This window comes from Anomaloglossus baeobatrachus, chromosome 11 (genome assembly GCF_048569485.1).
Source record: "Anomaloglossus baeobatrachus isolate aAnoBae1 chromosome 11, aAnoBae1.hap1, whole genome shotgun sequence".
NCBI classification, from domain to species: Eukaryota; Metazoa; Chordata; class Amphibia; order Anura; family Aromobatidae; genus Anomaloglossus; species Anomaloglossus baeobatrachus.
Genome location: NC_134363.1, coordinates 190,065,597 through 190,090,468, shown reverse-complemented (window position 1 = coordinate 190,090,468; position 24,872 = coordinate 190,065,597). Strand labels below are relative to the sequence as shown.

The following is a 24,872-nucleotide window of genomic DNA, read 5'->3' as shown; positions in this document are numbered from 1 at the left end:
TAGTGCCCGCTCATCACTAGTTACCAGTACTGAGCACCCGAGCATGGTAGTGCCCGCTCATCACTAGTTACCATTACTGAGCAGCCGAGCATGGTAGTGCCCGCTCATCACTAGTTACCAGTACTGAGCACCTGAGCATGGTAGTGCCCGCTCATCACTATTTACCAGTTCTGAGCACCCGAGCATGGTAGTGCCCGCTGATCACTAGTTACCAGTACTGAGCACCTGAGCATGGTAGTGCCCGCTCATCACTAGTTACCAGTACTGAGCACCCGAGCATGGTAGTGCCCACTCATCATCATTAGTTACGAGTACCGAGCACCTAAGCATGGTAGTGCCCGCTCGCTCATCACTAGTTTTAATACGTATTGAAGTGATAGATGGTCCAAACTGAAATAAAAAAAAAATGTTTATAGACATAGATGGACGTATGACCCGTTTTGCTTCTGTTTTGGATGTGGATGGGGAACTGACATCTTTGCTGAGCCTGGAGTGGAAGCCCTTAGTTTGCACATATCTGGTGCGACTGGGAGATGATATGATGGGACTCGTTTAAATGCGGATTGCACATTTTCTGTTAGTACAATAAACCTCATTTCAATCCAGAAATATTCCTCAGTCCATCAGTTATTAGATATATGAAACTGAAATAGCAAAAACCCAAATTGTTATAAAGAAAAAAGGTTCACATTAATAGGGGTGCCCAAACTTTTTCATATGATTGTATTTACCCTGCCCGCCCTGCACATGCCCCTATTTGCATCTCATAAATAATGACCTGTCATGTAATAATAATCCGCCGCTGAATATATAGAGTTTGGCACGGTGCCACTCGCTGAGTTTGCCTTTGTATGTTCACTGCTATTTCTTTGTACACATTCTGGAAAAGGGAATTACAGAACACAATTGCAGGATTGATTTGGCATTGTGACAATCTGCCTATAACAAAGCATATATGTGGAGGAAGCCAAAGAAAATACTGCACTGCACCCATATAGCTTATTGGCAGAACTAACGGGTGAACGTGAGTTCTTTGAGCGTGACGTAGGATCCATAGACTTACTATTGAGCATGTGCTCAACTCAGAAGCTCAGCACCTCTGCCTGCTTAGCAGCAAGCTGTAATTAGTGGGGGTCCCAGACCTGGACCACCACCGACCTGCTTCACATGTTAGACATATCAAAATAAACAGATCGATAAAGAGTGATTTTAAGTAATTGTAACAGGGTGCAACATTTTACATTTGTTTGTTTTCCCTTTGTTTCTTATACTGTGTTGAACATTTTTCCGTTTGGATAGATTTCAATTTTAGGCAAATAAAAAAAAAAAGGATAACCAAACTACAACTCTCCTACACCTCATACGAAGAGAACAATTACTGGAGAAGGATATCATAGCCAGAAGAATTGAAGGAACAAGGTAAAGAAGAAGACCGGCAACCCAATGGCTTGATACAATGAAGAAAATGGCGGAGAAGATCATGGTAGACTTATCTATGCGGAGAAGACCCTGGTAGACCTATCTAGGTGGAGAAGATCCTGATGGACCTATCTAGGTAGAGAAGACTCTGATTGACTTATCTAGGTGGAGAAGACCCTGATTGACTTATCTAGGCGGAGAAGACCCTTGGTGGACCTATCTAGGCGGAAAGAACCTGGTGGACCTATCTAGGCGGAAAGAACCTGGTGGATCTATCTAGGCTGAGAAGACCCTGGTGGACCTATCTAGGTGGAGAAGACCCTGGTGGACCTATCTAGGCGGAGAAGACCCTGGTGGACCTATCTAGGCGGAGAAGACCCTGGTGGACTTATCTAGGCGGAGAAGACCCTGGTGGACTTATCTAGGCGGAAAGAACCTGGTGGACCTATCTAGGCGGAAAGAACCTGGTGGACCTATCTAGGCGGAAAGAACCTGGTGGACCTATCTAGGCGGAAAGAACCTGGTGGATCTATCTAGGCGGAGAAGACCCTGGTGGATCTATCTAGGCAGAGAAGACCCTGGTGGACCTATCTAGGTGGAGAAGACCTTGGTGGACCTATTTAGGCGGAAAGAACCTGGTGGATCTATCTAGGCGGAGAAGACTCTGGTGGATCTATCTAGGTGGAGAAGACCCTAGTGGACCTATCTAGGCGGAGAAGACCCTGGTGGACCTATCTAGGCGGAGAAGACCCTGGTGGACCTATCTAGGCGGAGAAGACCCTGGTGGACCTATCTAGGCGGAGAAGACCCTGGTGGATCTATCTAGGCGGAGAAGACCCTAGTTTAAAGGTCCAGTCACACTAAGCAACTTACCAGCGATCCCAACAACGATAGGGATCGCTGATAAGTTGCTAGGAGGTTGCTGGTGAGATGTCACACTGCGACGCTCCAGCGATCCCACCAGCAACCTGACCTGGCAGGGATCGCTGGAGCGTGGCTACACGAGTTGCTGGTGAGCTCACCACAGCAACCAGTGACCAGCCCCCAGCGCCGCGTGGAAGATGCTGCGCTTGGTAACTAAGGTAAATATCGCGAAACCAACCCGATATTTACCTTGGTTACCAGCGCACGGAGCTACACGTGCAGAGAGCAGGGAGCAGCGCACACTGAGCGCTGGCTCCCTGCTCTCCTAGTTACAGCACACATCGGGTTAATTACCCGATGTGTGCTGCAGCTACATGTGCACAGAGCAGGGAGCAGCGCACACTGCTTAGCGCTGGCTCCTTGCTCTCCTAGCTACAGCACACATCGGGTTAATTAACCCGATGTGTCCTGCAGCTACATGTGCACAGAGCAGGAGCCGGCACTGACAGTGAGAGCGGCAGAGGCTGGTAACAAAGGTAAATATCGGGTAACCAAGGACAGGGCTTCTTGGTTACCCGATGTTTACTGTGGTTACCAGCCTCTGCAGAAGCCGGCTCCTGCTGCCTGCACATTTAGTTGTTGCTGTCTCGCTGTCACACACAGCGATGTGCGCTTCACAGCGGGACAGCAACAACTAAAAAATGGCCCAGGACATTCAGCAACAACCAACGACCTCACAGCAGGGGCCAGGTTGTTGCTGGATGTCACACACAGCAACATCGCTAGCAACATCGCTGCTACGTCACAAAAGTTGTTCGTTAGCAGCGATGTTGCTAGCGATGTTGCTTAGTGTGACGGGGCCTTAAGTCAAGCCGCCATGGCTTGAGATCCAGCTGCAGGCTGTTTAAGTAATAATAATAATAATAATAATAAAAAAAGATTAACCACACAATCCGACCATGTACCTTGTCTTGAAAGAAAGAAAGAAAACTAAATATTTAAGATAGAACACAGGCGCATTCAACAATGCCCAAGTATTAATACCACAAAGTGCTTAAGTAACACCACCATACAGTCCTGCTCATCATTATTGGCACCCATGAAGTGTCATTCTATAATGTGGAATATCAGCTTTTTTGTATCGCGCACTCGTTACTTGTGTTAAATACAAAAGATAAACAACAATTTAAAAACAAAAAAACAATGGGAGGAAAAATAGAAAAACCTAAATCTGCTGTGACGCTGGTATCGGCCCTTTACATTAGATTATTTTGGAAACACATTGTGACTCGCATGGGGTGAATCACAAATGAGAATCACCTGTGATAAATTGTCGCTGCCCAGGTGACATGAATTAGCCAATGAATGATGACTTCCGTGTTTTATAAAGCCACATGGTCGGCCCTGGTCCTGTGTCACAATGTTGAAGACAAAGGAGCGGTCTGAGGACATCCAAACTGCTATTAGCAAACACAAGGGTATACAGCCATCTCCAAAGACCAGTTTCAACAGTGTGCAATGTTATTAAGAAGTTTGAGAAGCATGGTACCATCAAGAACCTCCCTAGACGTGGGGGAAAGAGGAAAATTGACAGCAAAAGATGTCTTTGAAGAAAAAAACACCATGTCAAGCATCCAGAGACCTGAAGGCCGACCTGGAAAAGTCTGGGGTCATGGTTTCCTCAAGTAACATACACCGCACACTAAACCAAGTAGAGCTTATCAGCGAAGGCCAAGGAAGAAACCACTGCTGAAGAAAAGACATAAAAAGGAACGACTGATCTTTACCAAGGACAAACCACAATCCTTCTGGGTAAATGTTCTGTGGACAGATGAAACAAAAATAGATCTCTTTGGCAATGCAAGCAACAGTTAGTTTGGAGGCGGTGCAATCAAGCTTATAAGGAAAAGAACACCCTACCAATAGTTAAGCATGGTGGAGGATCCACAATGCTGTGGGGCTGCTTTGCAGCGTCTGGTACTGAAGGCCTTGACCGTATCACAGGAACCATGAAATCAGAGAATTATCAAGAGATTTTAGAGTGAAATAATTCCTAAAGTCATCCAGTCACGGTCACGGAGTGATCCAATATTTCTGTGATTCTCCCATACAATGTGTGCTGTTCACAGGTGACCTAAATGGTGGCAGTGGTGTCCTGTGCTCGCCCTGCCAGTCACACATCTCCATACCTATAAGTTGTAACTATATGCTGTCTTTATGAAAGGCTTGCGGACCCTTTATGACCTTCAGTCAATTGACTGTAATGAAATTGTGAGGCCAAGACCATAGTGTCACTGCTCATACAGTAAACTACACATACTCACTGCTGATACAGTAAAGTATCCATAGTATTTATTTTCCTCACTTATATAGCGGTATTAATTCCACAGCGCTGTACAGACGTCATCTCTGTGCCCATTGGGGCTCACAATCTACATTCCCTTTCAGTCTTTGCAGTGTTGCAAAGAACGTGGAGGAAACCCACACAACAGAACTTACAAACTCCTTGCAGGTATCGTCCTTAATGGGATAACTACTGTTACAGTAAAAAATATTGCTAATGCTGTTACAATGAAAACGCCATAGTGTTACGTCATTTAACCCCTTCAGCTGAAGCTATTTCTTATTTTTTTCACTGGCGTTTTTTTTTAATTATATTTGACTTCCAAATTGCATAATGATATTTTTTCCACTGACAGCCATTATCAGTGGAGTTTCTTCTGAGATAATTTGTAGTTTTTAAATGACAACATTTTATGTGCTCAAGTTCCGCTATTAGCAGCGATCACTAAGTGATAAGAATGACCTTGCAACTAAATTAATCAGACCAATGTGATGACAAATTTATGTCTAGAGCTTGTGGGATTATTGAAAGTTTTTTTGTGACTCAGATAACTGTAACAGAGAGTGAGTGACGGTCTACAGAAGTCCTGTGGTGTTACAGAGGACGGCGCAGGCTTATTTTGCCATGAGGTGAGATGAGCATCTGACTTCAGGCAGCAGCCTAAGTAATTCTGCCACTCCCCAGCAGAGGGCGACATCGGCCTGCAAATATTTTGTTAACATTATTGGATACCTTTAAGGACACCGTTATTGTTAAAAGCTGTAGTGAAGCAGAGAGCCACCAGCTCCCTACTCTGCCTCTAATAGGCTGCAGAGTATTTCTGGTCTGCAGACTATTGGAAGCCGGCACCACACTGGGGACTTCGGGTAGCGTGACAACAACCTGCGGAGGACCAATGTTAGACAGGTTGGAAGAGAAGACAAAGGTTTTTGATGGACAGAAAGCCAGGATATTGTATTATATATATATATATATATATATATATATATATACATATATATATATATATATATATATATATATATATATATATATATATGATATATGATATATATATATAAATATAATTTTTTTTTGCTTATTTTTTTTTCATTATATGGTCTAGAAGTTGGCGGGGCTGTGGAACCCAATATACTGTGTTTGGGGGCTGTGGAGCCATCATACTATATTTAGAGGGCTGTGGTGGCTATGATACTTTGTATGGGTAGCTGCAAGGAGGAGGCATGGTATAAAGAGGGGGCAGTAGAAAGAGGAGGCAATATAGAGAGGCCAACACACTGAGAATGGTAGCAGACTGGAGGGGGCAGTGTGAGGAACTTAGTATGGGGGACACAGTGAAGAGGAAACCGTATAAAGTAGTATTCCTGTTCTGAGAGTGGTTCTGGTAATGTATTCCTGTTCTGATGGTGATGCTGGTGCTCTGTTCCTGTACTTATGGTGGTTCTTGTGATTGTATCCCTGTACCGATGGTGGTTTAGTGATGTACCCCTTTCCTGATAGTACTTCTGGTGCTGTATTCTTGTTCTGATGGTAGTTCTGATGATGTATTCCTGTACTGATACTGGTTTTGGTATTGTATTCCTGTACTGTTGCTTGTTCTATATTCCTGTGCTGAAGGTTATTCTGTTAATGTATTCTCCTGTACTGAATGTGGTTCTGTATAAGAATTCCTGTACTGGTGGTGGTTCTTTTGATGTACTCCTGTACTGATGATGGTTCTGGTGCTGTATTCCTGTACTGATGGTTTTTGGGTGCGGTCTCATGTACTGATGGTAGTTTTCTGGAACTATATTCCTGTACAGATTGTGGTTCTGGTGCTGTATTCTTGTACTGATTGTGGTTTACAACATGTATTCCTTTTCTGATTGTGATTTCAGTTATGTATTCCTGATTTGATGGTGGTCTTGGTGCAGTATTCCTGTACTGATGGTGATTCTGTTTATGTATTCCTGTACTGGTGGTGTTCTGGTGCTGTATTTTTGTACAGATGGTAGTTCGGTGCTGTTTTCCTTTTCTGATGCTGATTCTGGGGCTGTATTCCTGTACTGATAGTTCTGAAACTGCATGTTGTACAGAAGGTGGTTTTGGTGCTTTGTCTGTACTGATGGTTCCAGGGCTGTATTTTTCTATATTGATGGTGGTTCTGGTTATGTATTCCTCTACTGATGGTGGTTTTGGTGATGTGTTCCAGTACTGATACTGGTTTTGGTCTTGTATTCCTGTACTGTTGCTGGGTCTGGTGTTCTATTCCTGTACTAAAGGTGGTTCTGTTGATGTATTCATCTACTGAATGTGGTTCTATTGATGTATTCCTGTACTGATGGTGATTCTGGTGATATAGTCCTGTACTGATGGTGGTTATTGGGGTGTTTTCCTGTTCTGAAAGTGGTTCCATTGTTGTATCCCTGTACTAATGATCTGGTGATTGTATTCTTGTACTGATGGTGGTTCTGGGGCTGTATTCCTGTACTGGTGTTAGTTCTGGTACTGCATTCCTGTACAGAAGGTGGTTCCATTGATGTATTCTTGTACTGATGGTTGTTCTGGTGATGTATTGCTGTACTGATGGTTATTCTAATGATGTATTCCTATACTGAAGGTGGTTTTCTGGTGCTGTTTTGTTGTACTGATAGTGATTCTGAGGCTGTATTCATGTACTGATGTTAGTTCTAGTACTGAATTCCTGTAAAGAAGGTGGTTCTGTTGATTTATTCCTGTACTGATGGTGATTCTGGTGATGTATTCCTTTACTGGTGTACATTCTGGTGTTTTATTTCTGTAATGATGGTGGTTTTCTGGTGCTTTATTCCTATACTGATTGTCATTATGGGGCTGTATTCCTTACCCAATGGTGGTTCTGGTGCTGTATTCATATTCTGAAGGTGGTTCCCTTTATGTATTCTTGTACTGATGGTGTTTTTTCTACTCTATTCCTGTACTGTTTTGGTGCTGAATTTAGGTACTGGTGGGTGTTTTGATGTTGAAGTCACATTTGTTCACTGCAGGTTTAAATTGAACAGGCAGAGGAGTGCCATTTCAATTTTCACCTCAGGCAGCAAAAAAAGCTGCAATCAGCTCTAGAACTACAAGTAGCAACTGCTACATTATCTGTACTCAGAGATATCACTGTGTTATCTGTGGTGTTACATAGGACTGCAGGTGACATCTACTACATTATCTGTCCTCAGAGGGTTATCCCTGTATTATCTGTGGTGTTACATAGGACTGCAAATGACATCTATTGCATTATCTGTACAAAGAGAGTTATCATTCTGTTATCAGTAATGTTACATAGGACTGCAGGTAACAATTACTTGGGCGTTTCCACTTGACAAACAGGTTACATGGCATCACTATGGATAATATGTCAACACCAGCTCCATAGTTCATTCTGACATTTTCCCAGACCTCTCCATTCACATTCTCTCCCCTCCCTGGATGAACTTGTTGGACTTGTGTCTTTTCTCCGGCCGTATGTCGTTACACAGTAATGTATCAGCAACTTATTATAACTACAATGTTTCTGTTACATGACAATATATGCTTCCATTGTAATCATATTAGAATAAACCAAATACATGTTTAAAGAAAAAAAAAAATAAAAACTTCAACTAATTTGATAAAACCTCGCTCCATGCTGTATGAGCAGCGGCTGGACTTCACTCATTAAAATATCGAAATCCCTCTGAAGTCCATAAAAATGGATGGAAGAGCTTAAACTGCTCCGAAAAATCATGCCAACCATAGAGGAACCTTAACATTTCCTTTACCTATGCTTAATTATTGTATAGAACAAACTGCTGATACAAAGTGTCATTGGCCGCATTTCTAGTGGATTTTTTGATTATTAATATTTGTAATTCCTGATCATAAATGCAGAACTTCCATCCTCCACACCCAAAAGGCAACCCATTTGTGTAATTCCTCCTGCAACGCAACTCTTTCTGACTATATCCTCCACACAATCAATATTGTGCCCTTATCAGTAATTATCATTATTATTTATATCACCCTAGAAATAATGTCCGGAATTACCTCCAGTCATGAGCCGCCTCTCTGGAAACACCAGCTAAACTCCCCGCTCTCTGCTCATTAGACAGCTTCCTCTGACTTCCCTGCCTCTCTGCCCATTAGACAGCTTCCCTCCGATTTCCCTGCCTCCCTGCTCCTCCCTTACCTGTAACATTACAATCTAGAAGCAAAGTATGTCTTCTTCAGTCTTGAAGTGCACGCCAACGTCTGGACACATTCCCAGGGAATATCAAGGAATTATGAAGAGATATAAATTAAATGTATTTTAACTGAGCATATAATGTTCAAATTAATCTGTGATAAAAACCACAAACTGGGATAAACAAAACTCAATATTTATTACTCCCGGTGTCACATGTAGCAAGATATTTGTGCTAGCAATATAGCAATAGCAGCCATAGTAACAACAGCAAAAGAGAAGGTGTGAATAACAAATCTGTAAAAGTCACAAACTATGATAGAATTTTGGCGCTGAGAAGGCTAAAATGTGACAATGTAGGTGAATGCAAATAATAATGTAAAGCAAAGATCTGTAGATAATGAGACACACCCCCCTGTAGAAGCTGTAGGCAAAACTGCATAGGGGTGAGGACACTACCTGCTGATCTCCCACCATGTACTTGCAGTGTAAGTAGTAATGGCCATTTTCATATAAAAGAAGGCACTTGCCTTTCATATTTATCCACATGATAGCACACTATTGTTCGTGTCACACCTTCAGTTGTTTTTGGCAGATGTAGCTTGGCTTGGGTTCATAATTAAGCACTTTGCTTCATATTATTATTTGCATTCACCTGTCACATTTTATCCTTCTCAGCGACAAAATTCTTTCATAGTTCGTGACCTTTATTGATTTATTTGCTGTTCACACCTTCTGTTTTGCGGTTGTTACCGTGACTGCTATTGCTATCATAAATATCTTTCTACACCTGACACTGAATATTTCTTGGAGTGAGACCTCTTTATATATTTAACATCACAGGTATATATTTATCTATGGTAGTGACGGCTCCTATATTGAGGGGGGGGGGGGTTATCCCTATTTGTGGTTTTTATCTCATCAATTTTAATTAAAAAATATACTGATGGGGACCTTAGATTGTGAGCCCCAGTGGGGACAGTGTTGCTGATGTATGTAAAGCACAGTGGAATTAATAGCGCTATATAAACGAATAAATATTATACACAAATAAATATTATAATTATGTTATGAATAAAATTTATTTTATTTTAGCATATATATCTTCATAATTCCTTGATATTCTCTGGGAATAAGGTATAATTTAACCTAGAAGCAAAGAAGAAGAATGGCCTGTATAATTCAAGAGTATAATAAAAAATTAAAGGGATTATTACCTGAGACTTTCACAAAATATGTAAATTCATAGGGAAGTTTATAGTATTTTTTATATATAAAAGCAGTATTATAGTAGTTATATTCTTGTACATGGGGACAGTATTAGGCTATGTGCGCACGCTGCATAATTTAATGTGTTTACACTGTGCTTTGCACTGCAGTGTAAACGCATGCGTTCTGCATCCCCAGCAAAGTTTATGTGACTTGTGGAAATTCCATCCGCACGTTGCGTTTTAGAACACAGCAATTTGCATGCTGCAATTTGTTGCTGAATCGCTGCATTCTAAGAAGCAACATGTCACTTATTTTGTGTGCTTTGGATGCTGCTCCCACTCTGTCTATAGGGAGAGAAAGCATACAGAGCGCATGAAATCTGCATCTATTCTGCAGTCACAATACATGCATTTTGAAACGCACATGCACTGCCAAATCGCTGCGGAATTTTCAGCATTTACATTACGAAACGTGCGCACATACCCTTATAGTAGTTATGTTCTTGTATATAGGAGCAGAATTATAGTAGTTATATTCTTGTATATAGGAGCAGAATTATAGTAGTTATATTCTTGTACATAGGGGCAGTATTATAGTAGTTATATTCTTGTATATAGGAGCAGTATTATAGTAGTTATATTCTTGTATATAGGGGGCAGTATTATAGTAGTTATATTCTTGTACATAGGAGCAGTATTATAGTAGTTATATTCTTGTATATAGGAGCAGTATTATAGTAGTTATATTCTTGTACATAGGGGCAGTATTATAGTAGTTATATTCTTGTATATAGGGACAGTATTATAGTAGTTATATTCCTGTACATAGGGGCAGTATTATAGTAGTTATATTCTTGTATATAGGGGGCAGTATTATAGTAGTTATATTCTTGTACATAGGGGCAGTATTATAGTAGTTATATTCTTGTACATAGGGGTAGTATTATAGTAGTTATATTCTTGTACATAGGAGCAGTATTATAGTAGTTATATTCTTGTACATAGAGCAGTATTATAGTAGTTATATTCTTGTACATAGGGGCAGTATTATAGCAGTTATATTCTTGTACATAGGGGCAGTATTATAGTAGTTATATTCTTGTACATAGGAGGCAGTATTATAGCAGTTATATTCTTGTACATAGGGGCAGTATTATAGTAGTTATATTCTTGTACATAGGGGCAGTATTATAGTAGTTATATTCTTGTACATAGTGGTAGTATTATAGTAGTTATATTCTTGTACATAGGAGCAGTATTATAGTAGTTATATTCTTGTACATAGAGCAGTATTATAGTAGTTATATTCTTGTACATAGGGGCAGTATTATAGTAGTTATATTCTTGTACATAGGGGCAGTATTATAGTAGTTATATTCTTGTACATAGGGGCAGTATTATAGTAGTTATATTCTTGTACATAGGAGCAGTATTATAGTCGTTATATTCTTGTACATAGGAGCAGTATTATAGTCGTTATATTCTTGTACATAGGAGCAGTATTATAGTAGTTATATTCTTGTATATAGGGGCAGTATTATAGTAGTTATATTCTTGTACATAGGAGCAGTATTATAGTAGTTATATTCTTGTATATAGGGGCAGTATTATAGTAGTTATATTCTTGTATATAGGGAGCAGTATTATAGTAGTTATATTCTTGTATATAGGGGGCAGTATTATAGTAGTTATATTCTTGTACATAGGAGCAGTATTATAGTAGTTATATTCTTGTATATAGGGGCAGTATTATAGTAGTTATATTCTTGTACATAGGAGCAGTATTATAGTAGTTATATTCTTGTACATAGGGGCAGTATTATAGTAGTTATATTCTTGTATATAGGGGGCAGTATTATAGTAGTTATATTCTTGTACACAGGGGGCAGTATTATAGTAGTTATATTCTTGTACATAGGGGCAGTATTATAGTAGTTATATTCTTCTACATAGGGAGCAGTATTATAGTAGTTATATTCTTGTACATAGGAGCAGTATTATAGTAGTTATATTCTTGTACATAGGGGGCAGTATTATAGTAGTTATATTCTTGTACATAGGAGCAGTATTATAGTAGTTATATTCTTGTACATAGGAGGCATCTCTCTCTCTCTCGATCTCTCTCTCGATCTCTCTCTCTCTCTCGATCTTTCTCTCTCTCTCGATCTTTCTCTCTCTCTCAATCTCTCTCTTTCTCTCTCTCTCTCTCGATCTTTCTCTCTCTCTCTCTCTCGATCTTTCTCTCTCTCTCTCTCTCGATCTTTCTCTCTCTCTCGATCTTTCTCTCTCTCTCTCTCTCTCGATCTTTCTCTCTCTCTCTCGATCTCTCTCTCTCTCTCGATCACTCTCTTTCTCTCTCTCGATCTTTCTCTCTCTCTCTCTCTCGATCTCTCTCGATCTCTCTCTTTCTCTCTCTCGATCTTTCTCTCTCTCTCTCGATCTTTCTCTCGCTCTCTCTCTCGATCTTTCTCTCTCTCTCTCTCGCTCTCTCTCTCTCTCGATCTTTCTCTCTCTCTCTCTCTCTCTCGATCTCTCTCTCGATCTTTCTCTCTCTCTCCGGATAAGTCGGACCCGGATTATAGCCAATCCGCTCAACTCTAATTATATCCTATCAGACAGAATTGTTCAGTCATAATCAAAATTCTCAATTCTGAGGTAAAATCTGTGTTCAGTGAAAAGTTTCCCATGTCATTATATTAGTGATGTCATCGCCAGGGGGTGGGGCTGTATATAGGGGTGTGGTCTCATTTCTGCTCACATGTCTGTCTGAAACTTAACCTTTCCAAAACTGAACTTCTTCTTTTCCCTCCATCTCCCAACCTTCCTAAACCTGACATCTCCCTTTCAGTGTGTGGCACCACGATAAGTCCTAGGCCGCAGGCCGCTGTCTGGGGGTTATACTTGACACCGATCTCTCCTTCACCCCCCATACACAATCTCTTGCCCGCTCCTGCCGCTTACACCTCATGAACATCTCTAGAATCCGCCCCTTTCTCACAATGGAAATGACAAAAACCCTCACCGTGTCCCTGATCCACTCCCGCCTTGACTACTGCAACTCTCTATTAATTGGTCTCCCCCTAACTAGACTCTCTCCTCTACAGTCCGTCCATAATACAGCAGTCAGGGTCACCTATCTGGCTAAGGCTACTTTCACACATCCGGTTTTTGCTCTGCGGCACAATACGGCGCTCTGCAGAAAAACCGCAACCGTTTTTTTTGCCGCCGGTTGCGGGTTTTTTTTGCATAGACTTACATTGGTGCCGTTCGGTCCGGTTTTTGCCGCATGCGGCAGATTAGCAGATGCCGCGGCCGGATGGAACGTTCCCTGGCACCTTTTTTGCTCCGGCAAAAAAAAAACGCATCGCGCCGCATCTGGTCGCTGCGGCACATTTTTCAATGCATGCCTATGGACGCCGGATGCGGCGCGATGCGGAAAAAAACGCATCCGGCCGCCGCATGCGGTTTCTTCTACTGCGCATGCTCAGTAGCATGCCGCAACCGGAAAAAAACGGACGGGCCGCATGTAAAAACTTATGCAAAGGATGCGGTGTTTTCGCCGCATCCGTTGCATAGGTTTCACAGCCGGATTGGGCCGCACTGCTCAAACCGGATGTGTGAAAGTAGCCTAATCGCTACTCGGATGCCTCTGCTCTGTGCCAGTCATTGCACTGGCTGCCCATATATCACAGGATCCAATTCAAACTGCTTGTTCTCACCCACAAAGCTCTCCACAGTGCAGCACCCCCTACATCTCCACCCTCCTCTCTGTCTATCACCACAAAGCTCTCCACAGTGCAGCACCCCCTACATCTCCACCCTCCTCTCTGTCTATCACCACAAAGCTCTCCACAGTGCGGCACCCCCTACATCTCCACCCTCCTCTCTGTCTATCACCACAAAGCTCTCCACAGTGCAGCACCCCCTACATCTCCACCCTCCTCTCTATCACCACAAAGCTCTCCACAGTGCAGCACCCCCTACATCTCCACCCTCCTCTCTGTCTATCACCACAAAGCTCTCCACAGTGCGGCACCCCCTACATCTCCACCCTCCTCTCTGTCTATCACCACAAAGCTCTCCACAGTGCGGCACCCCCTACATCTCCACCCTCCTCTCTATCACCACAAAGCTCTCCACAGTGCGGCACCCCCTACATCTCCACCCTCCTCTCTGTCTATCACCACAAAGCTCTCCACAGTGCAGCACCCCCTACATCTCCACCCTCCTCTCTGTCTATCACCACAAAGCTCTCCACAGTGCGGCACCCCCTACATCTCCACCCTCATCTCTGTCTATCACCACAAAGCTCTCCACAGTGCGGCACCCCCTACATCTCCACCCTCCTCTCTATCACCACAAAGCTCTCCACAGTGCAGCACCCCCTACATCTCCACCCTCCTCTCTGTCTATAACCACAAAACTCTCCACAGTGCAGCACCCCCTACATCTCCACCCTCCTTTCTATCACCACAAAGCTCTCCACAGTGCGGCACCCCCCCTACATCTCCACCCTCATCTCTATCACCACAAAGCTCTCCACAGTGCGGCACCCCCTACATCTCCACCTTCATCTCTATCACCACAAAGCTCTCCACATTGCAGCACCCCCTACATCTCCACCCTCCTCTCTGTCCATCACCACAAAGCTCTCCACAGTGCAGCACCCCCTACATCTCCACCCTCCTCTCTGTCTATCACCACAAAGCTATCCACAGTGCAGCACCCCCTACATCTCCACCCTCCTCTCTGTCTATCACCACAAAGCTCTCCACAGTGCGGCACCCCCTACATCTCCACCCTCATCTCTGTCTATCACCACAAAGCTCTCCACAGTGCGGCACCCCCTACATCTCCACCCTCATCTCTATCACCACAAAGCTCTCCACAGTGCGGCACCCCCCTACATCTCCACCCTCATCTCTATCACCACAAAGCTCTCCACAGTGCGGCACCCCCTACATCTCCACCCTCCTTTCTATCACCACAAAGCTCTCCACAGTGCGGCACCCCCCCTACATCTCCACCCTCATCTCTATCACCACAAAGCTCTCCACAGTGCGGCACCCCCTACATCTCCACCTTCATCTCTATCACCACAAAGCTCTCCACATTGCAGCACCCCCTACATCTCCACCCTCCTCTCTGTCCATCACCACAAAGCTCTCCACAGTGCAGCACCCCCTACATCTCCACCATCCTCTCTGTCCATCACCACAAAGCTCTCCACAGTGCGGTAGCCCCTACATCTCCACCCTCATCTCTATCACCACAAAGGTCTCCACAGTACAGCACCCCCTACATCTCCACCCTCCTCCCTGTCCATCACCACAAAGCTCTCCACAGTGCGGCACCCCCTACATCTCCACCCTCCTCTCTGTCCATCACCACAAAGCTCTCCACAGTGCGGCACCACCTACATCTCCACCCTCCTCTCTGTCTATCACCACAAAGCTCTCCACAGTGCGGCACCCCCTACATCTCCACCCTCATCTCTATCACCACAAAGCTCTCCACAGTGCGGCACCCCCTACATCTCCACCCTCATCTCTATCACCACAAAGCTCTCCACAGTGCAGCACCCCCTACATCTCCACCCTCCTCTCTGTCTATCACCACAAAGCTCTCCACAGTGCGGCACCCCCTACATCTCCACCCTCATCTCTGTCTATCACCACAAAGCTCTCCACAGTGCGGCACCCCCTACATCTCCACCCTCATCTCTATCACCACAAAGCTCTCCACAGTGCGGCACCCCCCTACATCTCCACTCTCATCTCTATCACCACAAAGCTCTCCACAGTGCGGCACCCCCTATATCTCCACCCTCCTTTCTATCACCACAAAGCTCTCCACAGTGCGGCACCCCCCCTACATCTCCACCCTCATCTCTATCACCACAAAGCTCTCCACAGTGCGGCACCCCCTACATCTCCACCTTCATCTCTATCACCACAAAGCTCTCCACATTGCAGCACCCCCTACATCTCCACCCTCCTCTCTGTCCATCACCACAAAGCTCTCCACAGTGCAGCACCCCCTACATCTCCACCCTCCTCTCTGTCCATCACCACAAAGCTCTCCACAGTGCGGTACCCCCTACATCTCCACCCTCATCTCTATCACCACAAAGGTCTCCACAGTACAGCACCCCCTACATCTCCACCCTCCTCCCTGTCCATCACCACAAAGCTCTCCACAGTGCGGCACCCCCTACATCTCCACCCTCCTCTCTGTCCATCACCACAAAGCTCTCCACAGTGCGGCACCACCTACATCTCCACCCTCATCTCTATCACCACAAAGCTCTCCACAGTGCAGCACCCCCTACATCTCCACCCTCCTCTCTGTCTATCACCACAAAGCTCTCCACAGTGCAGCACCCCCTACATCTCCACCCTCCTCTCTGTCTATCACCACAAAGCTCTCCACAGTGCGGCACCCCCTACATCTCCACCCTCATCTCTATCACCACAAAGCTCTCCACAGTGCAGCACCCCCTACATCTCCACCCTCCTCTCTGTCTATCACCACAAAGCTCTCCACAGTGCGGCACCCCCTACATCTCCACCCTCCTCTCTGTCCATCACCACAAAGCTCTCCACAGTGCGGCACCACCTACATCTCCACCCTCCTCTCTGTCTATCACCACAAAGGTCTCCACAGTGCGGCACCCCCTACATCTCCACCATCATCTCTATTACCACAAAGCTCTCCACAGTGCAGCACCCCCTACATCTCCACCCTCATCTCTATCACCACAAAGCTCTCCACAGTGCGGCACCCCCTACATCTCCACCCTCCTCTCTGTCTATCACCACAAAGCTCTCCACAGTGCGGTACACCCTACATCTCCACCCTCATCTCTATCACCACAAAGCTCTCCACAGTGCGGCACCCCCTACATCTCCACCCTCTTCTCTATTACCACAAAGGTCTCCACAGTGCGGCACCCCCTACATCTCCACCATCATCTCTATCACCACAAAGCTCTCCACAGTGCGGCACCCCCTACATCTCCACCCTCTTCTCTATTACCACAAAGGTCTCCACAGTGCGGCACCCCCTACATCTCCACCCTCATCTCTATCACCACAAAGCTCTCCACAGTGCAGCACCCCCTACATCTCTACCCTCTTCTCTATCACCACAAAGGTCTCCACAGTGCAGCACCCCCTACATCTCCCTCTCATCTCTATCACCACAAAGCTCTCCACAGTGCAGCACCCCCTACATCTCCACCCTCTTCTCTATCACCACAAAGGTCTCCACAGTGCAGCACCCCCTACATCTCCACCCTCTTCTCTATCACCACAAAGGTCTCCACAGTGCAGCACCCCCTACATCTCCCTCTCATCTCTATCACCACAAAGCTCTCCACAGTGCAGCACCCCCTACATCTCCACCCTCCTCTCTGTCTTTCACCACAAAGCTCTCCACAGTGCAGTACCCTTTACATCTCCACCCTCCTCTCTATCACCACAAAGCTCTCCACAGTGCAGCACCCCCTACATCTCCACCCTCCTCTCTGTCTATCACCACAAAGCTCTCCACAGTGCAGCACCCCCTACATCTCCACCCTCATCTCTGTCTATAACCACAAAGCTCTCCACAGTGCAGCATCCCCTACATCTCCACCCTCCTCTCTGTCTATCACCACAAAGCTCTCCACAGTGCAGCACTCCCTACATCTCCACCCTCCTCTCTGTCTATCACCACAAAGCTCTCCACAGTGCAGCACCCTCTACATCTCCACCCTCCTCTCTATCACCACAAAGCTCTCCACAGTGCGGCACCCCCTACATCTCCACCCTCCTCTCTGTCTATCACCACAAAGATCGCCACAGTGCAGCACCCCCTACATCTCCACCCTCTTCTCTATCACCACAAAGGTCTCCACAGTGCAGCACCCCCTACATCTCCACCCTCCTCTCTGTCTATCACCACAAAGCTCTCCACAGTGCAGCACCCCCTACATCTCCACCCTCCTCTCTATCACCACAAAGCTCTCCACAGTGCGGCACCCCCTACATCTCCACCCTCCTCTCTATCACCACAAAGCTCTCCACAGTGCGGCACCCCCTACATCTCCACCCTCATCTCTGTCTATCACCACAAAGCTCTCCACAGTGCAGCACCCCCTACATCTCCACCCTCATCTCTGTCTATCACCACAAAGCTCTCCACAGTGCAGCACCCCCTACATCTCCACCCTCCTCTCTATCACCACAAAGCTCTCCACAGTGCAGCACCCCCTACATCTCCACCATCCTCTCTGTCTATCACCACAAAGCTCTCCACAGTGCAGCACCCCCTACATCTCCACCATCCTCTCTGTCTATCACCACAAAGCTCTCCACAGTGCAGCACCCCCTACATCTCCACCCTCCTCTCTGTCTATCACCACAAAGCTCTCCACAGTGCAGCACCCCCTACATCTCCACCCTCCTCTCTGTCTATCACCACAAAGCTCTCCACAGTGCAGCACCCCCTACATCTCCACCCTCATCTCTGTCTATCACCACAAAGCTCTCCACAGTGCAGCACCCCCTACATCTCCACCCTCCTCTCTGTCTATCACCACAAAGCTCTCCACAGTGCAGCACCCCCTACATCTCCACCCTCATCTCTGTCTATCACCACAAAGCTCTCCACAGTGCAGCACCCCCTACATCTCCACCCTCCTCTCTATCACCACAAAGCTCTCCACAGTGCGGCCCCCCCTACATCTCCACCCTCCTCTCTGTCTATCACCACAAAGCTCTCCACAGTGCAGCACCCCCCTACATCTCCACCCTCATCTCTATCACCACAAAGCTCTCCACAGTGCAGCACCACCTACATCTCCACCCTCCTCTCTGTCTATCACCACAAAGCTCTCCACAGTGCAGCTCCCCCTACATCTCCTCCTCATCTCTATCACCACAAAGCTCTCCACAGTGCGGCCCCCCTACATCTCCACCCTCCTCTCTATCACCACAAAGCTCTCCACAGTGCGGCACCCCCTACATCTCCACCCTCCTCTCTGTCTATCACCACAAAGCTCTCCACAGTGCAGCACCCCCTACATCTCCACCCTCATCTCTGTCTATCACCACAAAGCTCTCCACAGTGCAGCACCCCCTACATCTCCACCCTCCTCTCTGTCTATCACCACAAAGCTCTCCACAGTGCAGCACCCCCTACATCTCCACCCTCCTCTCTGTCTATCACCACAAAGCTCTCCACAGTGCAGCAACCCCCTACATCTCCACCCTCCTCTCTATCACCACACAGCTCTCCACAGTGCAGCCCCCCCTACATCTCCACCCTCCTCTCTATCACCACAAAGCTCTCCACAGTGTGGCACTCCCTACATCTCCACCCTCCTCTCTATCACCACAAAGCTCTCCACAGTGCAGCACTCCCTACATCTCCACCCTCCTCTCTATCACCCCACTCTCGTTCTCTACGCTCTGCAAATGACTTTTGACTAACGTCCTCACTATTCCGAACCTCCCACTCCCGAATCCAAAACTTCTCCCGAGCTGCACCAATCCCCTGGAACGCTCTACCCCAAGAAGTTAGGACGAATCACAACTTACTCAGCTTCAGACGCTCCCTAAAAACGCATATTTTTAGGGTGGCCTATCACACTCCCTAGCCAAATTAAATTCACATAATCCCTCTACACCTTCTCAGAACATTAACCCCACGTCAAACTCCATAGCACCCTAATGCATCTCAAGGCTCTGGCCAACTGGTCCAGGAAGCCATTATCTATCCCCCATCTCATTGAGATGGCTGGATTGTCGTTGTAAATAAGCACTTGTACCCAAACACCCCCCCCCCCCACCCCATCGCATTGTAGGTTGTAAGCTCTCACCAGCAGGGTTGTCTCTTTTTCCTTACTCCAATTATTGTTTTTTCTATAACTGTTATTTGTTTGTATATGAACCTCCTGAATTGTAAAGCGCTGCGGAATATGTTGGCGCTATAGAAATAAAGATATTTTTTTATTATTATTATTATTGTCGTCACCAGGGGTGAGGCTGACAACATCTCACAATATACAGGCTGGTTGTCGGCATGATAAGTGATGAGCGGGGGCTGCAGTAGCAGGTGTGGATCTCCTTTGATCACAATGTTGTACAGGTAATGTACTGTACAGTTCATATAATAATTAGTCATGTTGTCCCCGATGTTCGTGTCCATGGTGCAGGACAGGACGGGACACATTCCTTTTCTAAAATTGATGCTCTCTACACAAACCACCTTACCTTGAGAAACACTTGGTATCTGACCTGTGGTCTGCAGAACCAGGAAAGCTACAAAATATGTGAGGACGTCACAAAAGACAGACATGAAGTAAGTGAACCCCGGCCGAGCACAAACCGTGCTGCGGTGACGTCAGGCAACACTTCTGTAGGTGAGGTCATATACACCGCCTTCCACATTATTATGTAAATTGGATTAAAATGTTATGAAATTTAGTTTTTTCTTCAGACAAACTCCTGGTTGTTTTGTCTTTGGCTCTTTGGATCATTAAAATCAATCAAACGCCTGTGATAATTTCCATTAGAAAGGCAGAATGAGGAAGGTTTCTGCAGAACAAAATGAATCAGATTAATACTTACATTAATAATTTATAATATAATATATATTATATATATTATTATAATTAAATAATTAATAATTACAAATCAGCACACAGAGATCTGAAGCTGCTGGAGAGTCTGGAATGTGTGAACCTCGAGGTGTAGGATCCTCCAGAGGCTGCGGCTCGGCACAAACCTACAGATCGGCCGCCCCTAACGGCACTCACAAGCAGACACGGCTGCACTTGGCTCAGTAAACACCGTGCAACCCTGGATGGTTCAGATGGTGGAGTAGTGGATGGTAGGTGAACAGCCACCAAATCCCAACAAGGCTATGACGTCAACAAGGAGGTGTCGGAATCATGTTTTGGGCGGGAACCATGGGAAAAGAGCCTGTGGCCCCTCTAGGGTTCCTGAATGTGTGAAAATGACCTCCAGAAGGAAAATGGACTTTCTGTCTGATTATTTTCTTCTATGGTAAAAAAGAAGATCCATTTTGCCCCAACAGCACGGTGCACAGTGCCCCAACAGCCCGGGACACAGTTCCTTCCCCAACAGCCTGATGCTCACTACCCCAAAAGTCTGGTGCACGCTGCCCCAACAGCCCGATGCACACTGCCCCAACAGCCCGATGCACACTGCCCCAACAGCCCGATGCACACTGCCCCAACAGCCCGATGCACACTGCCCCAACAGCCCGATGCACACTGCCCCAGCAGCCCGATGCACACTGCCCTAGCAGCCCGATGCACACTGCCCTAGCAGCCCGATGCACACTGCCCTAGCAGCCCGATGCACACTGCCCTAGCAGCCCGATGCACACTGCCCTAGCAGCCCGATGTATACTGCCCTAGCAGCCCGATGCACACTGCCCCAACAGCCCGATGCACACTGCCCTAGCAGCCCGATGTATACTGCCCTAGCAGCCCGATGCACACTGCCCCAACAGCCCGATGCACACTGCCCTAGCAGCCCGATGTATACTGCCCCAACAGCCCGATGCACACTGCCCTAGCAGCCCGATGTATACTGCCCCAACAGCCCGATGTATACTGCCCCAACAGCCCGATCGATGCACACTGCCCTAGCAGCCCGATGTATACTGCCCTAGCAGCCCGATGTATACTGCCCTAGCAGCCCGATGTATACTGCCCTAGCAGCCCGATGCACACTGCCCTAGCAGCCCGATGTATACTGCCCCAACAGCCCGATGCACACTGCCCTAGCAGCCCGATGCACACTGCCCTAGCAGCCCGATGCACACTGCCCTAGCAGCCCGATGCACACTGCCCTAGCAGCCCGATGCACACTGCCCTAGCAGCCCGATGCACACTGCCCTAGCAGCCCGATGCACACTGCCCTAGCAGCCCGATGCACACTGCCCTAGCAGCCCGATGTATACTGCCCTAGCAGCCCGATGCACACTGCCCCAACAGCCCGATGCACACTGCCCTAGCAGCCCGATGTATACTGCCCCAACAGCCCGATGCACACTGCCCTAGCAGCCCGATGTATACTGCCCCAACAGCCCGATGTATACTGCCCCAACAGCCCGATCGATGCACACTGCCCTAGCAGCCTGATGTATACTGCCCTAGCAGCCCGATGTATACTGCCCTAGCAGCCCGATGTATACTGCCCTAGCAGCCCGATGCACACTGCCCTAGCAGCCCGATGTATACTGCCCCAACAGCCCGATGTATACTGCCCTAGCAGCCCGATGCACACTGCCCCAACAGCCCGATGCACACTGCCCTAGCAGCCCGATGCACACTGCCCTAGCAGCCCGATGCACACTGCCCTAGCAGCCCGATGCACACTGCCCTAGCAGCCCGATGCACACTGCCCTAGCAGCCCGATGCACACTGCCCTAGCAGCCCGATGTATACTGCCCTAGCAGCCCGATGCACACTGCCCCAACAGCCCGATGCACACTGCCCTAGCAGCCCGATGTATACTGCCCCAACAGCCCGATGCACACTGCCCTAGCAGCCCGATGCACACTGCCCTAGCAGCTCGATGTATACTGCCCTAGCAGCCCGATGCACACTGCCCTAACAGCCTGGTGTATACAGCTCTAGCATTTGGGGGACGTGGCCAGGGTGATGCTGGTGGTGGAGGTGGAACTGCTGCAGGAAGAGGACATGGTCGATCTCTGCCCATTACGAGCCCAAATGTAACACCGTCCTCAGGTGCATATACGTGACAGGACATTCTGTGTAATTTCGTAGGCCCAAATACTGCTGGATGAATGGTGAGGCCAGAGCGTGTACAGGCGGTTTTAGATGGACGGCTGAGAGTACCTCCAGATGCTTTGCTGTGTCTTCCACCTAGTTCTCTGCTGAAAACGCAGAGTTGGCACTTGGGAATCATGGGCATCTTTCTTCCATCTCATCCCTTTGCAAATCTGCCAAGCAGTCTGTGCCCCAAATCATGCAGCAGTCACTTCTTTTTGAGGACACGTTGGCTGTGGTTCGGTGGCCCATCCACCTGGCCCTGCCCCAGAAGTGGCAGAGATTGAGTGCACTGACGCCCAGACACTTGTTTGATAGGATGAGTACGTGGGAAGATTAGTGCATGCGGTCAGCGGACCACCGCAGCACATCTCCGATACTGACGAAACAGGTGTCAACTGCTGTGGCTCTCAGCAGTGTGCAGAGCGGTGAGGGGAGCAGGAGTGAGGAGTGGGTGGAAGATGATGCGGGGTGAGGTTCTAGACCCCACATGGAGTGAAGGCCATCCGAGTGACTGCCCAGTTCAGAGGAAGAGCAGGCGATCAAAAGCACAGCGGCCAGCCCATAGCCAGTGCGTCGGCTGCTACTGCCCACTGCGCCGGCGGACTGAGCACACCAAAGCCAGCTCTACGTGCTGATGAGGAGACACAGGCGGTTTGCTCGCTGTGCCGTCAGACTGAAGCGAGGCAGGAATGCGCGGAACCTGAGCTTTTCTTTTAACATTGAAGCCTATAGGAAACAGATGATAACGCATTGTCGTCTGTTATCCGATCTGTGCTTTACTAACTGCACATTTCCGGAACTCTACAGATGATCTGTTACAAGTGCAAACATCGTTTTTCTCTTAATGCTGGATTTGTTACAAACAGCCAACGTCTGGATGTGAAGCTAACGATGTCTCCATCATTAGCTGTATAAGTCTTCGTTCACATCTAGACGTTGGCCGTTTGTAACAAATCCAGCATGAAAAGGAGGCAAACAGGAGACCTTTCCATTCCTGCACCGATACGTTGTATTTTTATTATTCCAAAGAGCAAATTAACTAGTAAATGTGTGAAGGCAGCCTCTACTGTCAGCCATTACGTACAGTAGATTTAGGGCTCGTTCACATGCCTTTATAAATCGGACATGTCAGACTGCGCCCGGAGCCGGGTTATTAATGCCGCAGCGCTGATAACAGAATCTTCTGTGAAAATAATGACAACATGCTGCGATGTGACTCTGAAATCAGATGATTGTGCACAGGTGACAAGTGAGAAAAACATCGGCCACTTTTCTGGATGAAAATCGTACTGGTTTTTGTTTTTTGTTTTTTTTTTTATACTGTTGTGTGAATCTATAGGGAAAGTAATGGTCTCGTACATTATGGCTGGAGATGGGGCACAAGTCCTGCACTCTCTGCCACCTCCCATTTGTCCAACTACTGGGCTGCCACCATGAAGTTCCCAGGCAACAGAAGCGGGGAATGGGAGTTAACTCATTAATCTCTTGTGAGGAAGGAGACTACTCAGTGAGCTCACCTGCACCAGCCAGCCCCTACACTTCACTATGAGGGCATGTAACATCAGCTGGAGGAGGGAAGGGGGCTGGCAGGATCATGGCCCCTATAAGTTTACTTTGGTACATGGAGACCTTGCAATGGGGCCAGTCTTTCCACCAAAGTGAAACCATGGCAGCTCATGGGCAAAAGCAGAAAGTGTTGGGCTCTTCATTTGTATTCGGCTCCAGCCCCTGATGGCGTCCCTGGCCGTGGCACAATGTGCAGCCGAGGAGCTGGAACCAACAAGCAGACTACCTATGGATAAGTATGAAGCCCCCACTACCAGGGTCACAGGGCTGGCATGTCACACATTGCAGACGTTGCTGTCAGGTGCGTTTTACATGGATTTGCACAATTTTCAAAAATTGTGACAAATGGAAACATTGCACGAAGATATTTGGATTGTTCCATAAGTCAGAATGGGCGAGACTCGACCAATGCACACATGGAACTTTTTTTCATGGCACATTTGGTCCTTGAAAAACAAATTGTTCGTGTGAAGAGCCCCAATG

The 24,872-nt window shown here is 46.9% G+C and overlaps 1 protein-coding gene across 1 annotated transcript in view; it reads right to left on the bottom strand.

Moving 5' to 3' along the window:
• LOC142257120 (CMP-N-acetylneuraminate-beta-galactosamide-alpha-2,3-sialyltransferase 4-like) overlaps positions 1-23,332 on the bottom strand; it is a 49,828-nt gene extending 26,496 nt beyond the window's left edge. Inside the window, exon 1 of the mRNA XM_075329208.1 lies at positions 22,890-23,332. The gene's annotated coding sequence lies outside the window, so the exon portion shown is untranslated. The remainder of the gene's footprint in view (positions 1-22,889) is intronic.
• Between the last annotated feature and the right edge of the window lie 1,540 nt (positions 23,333-24,872).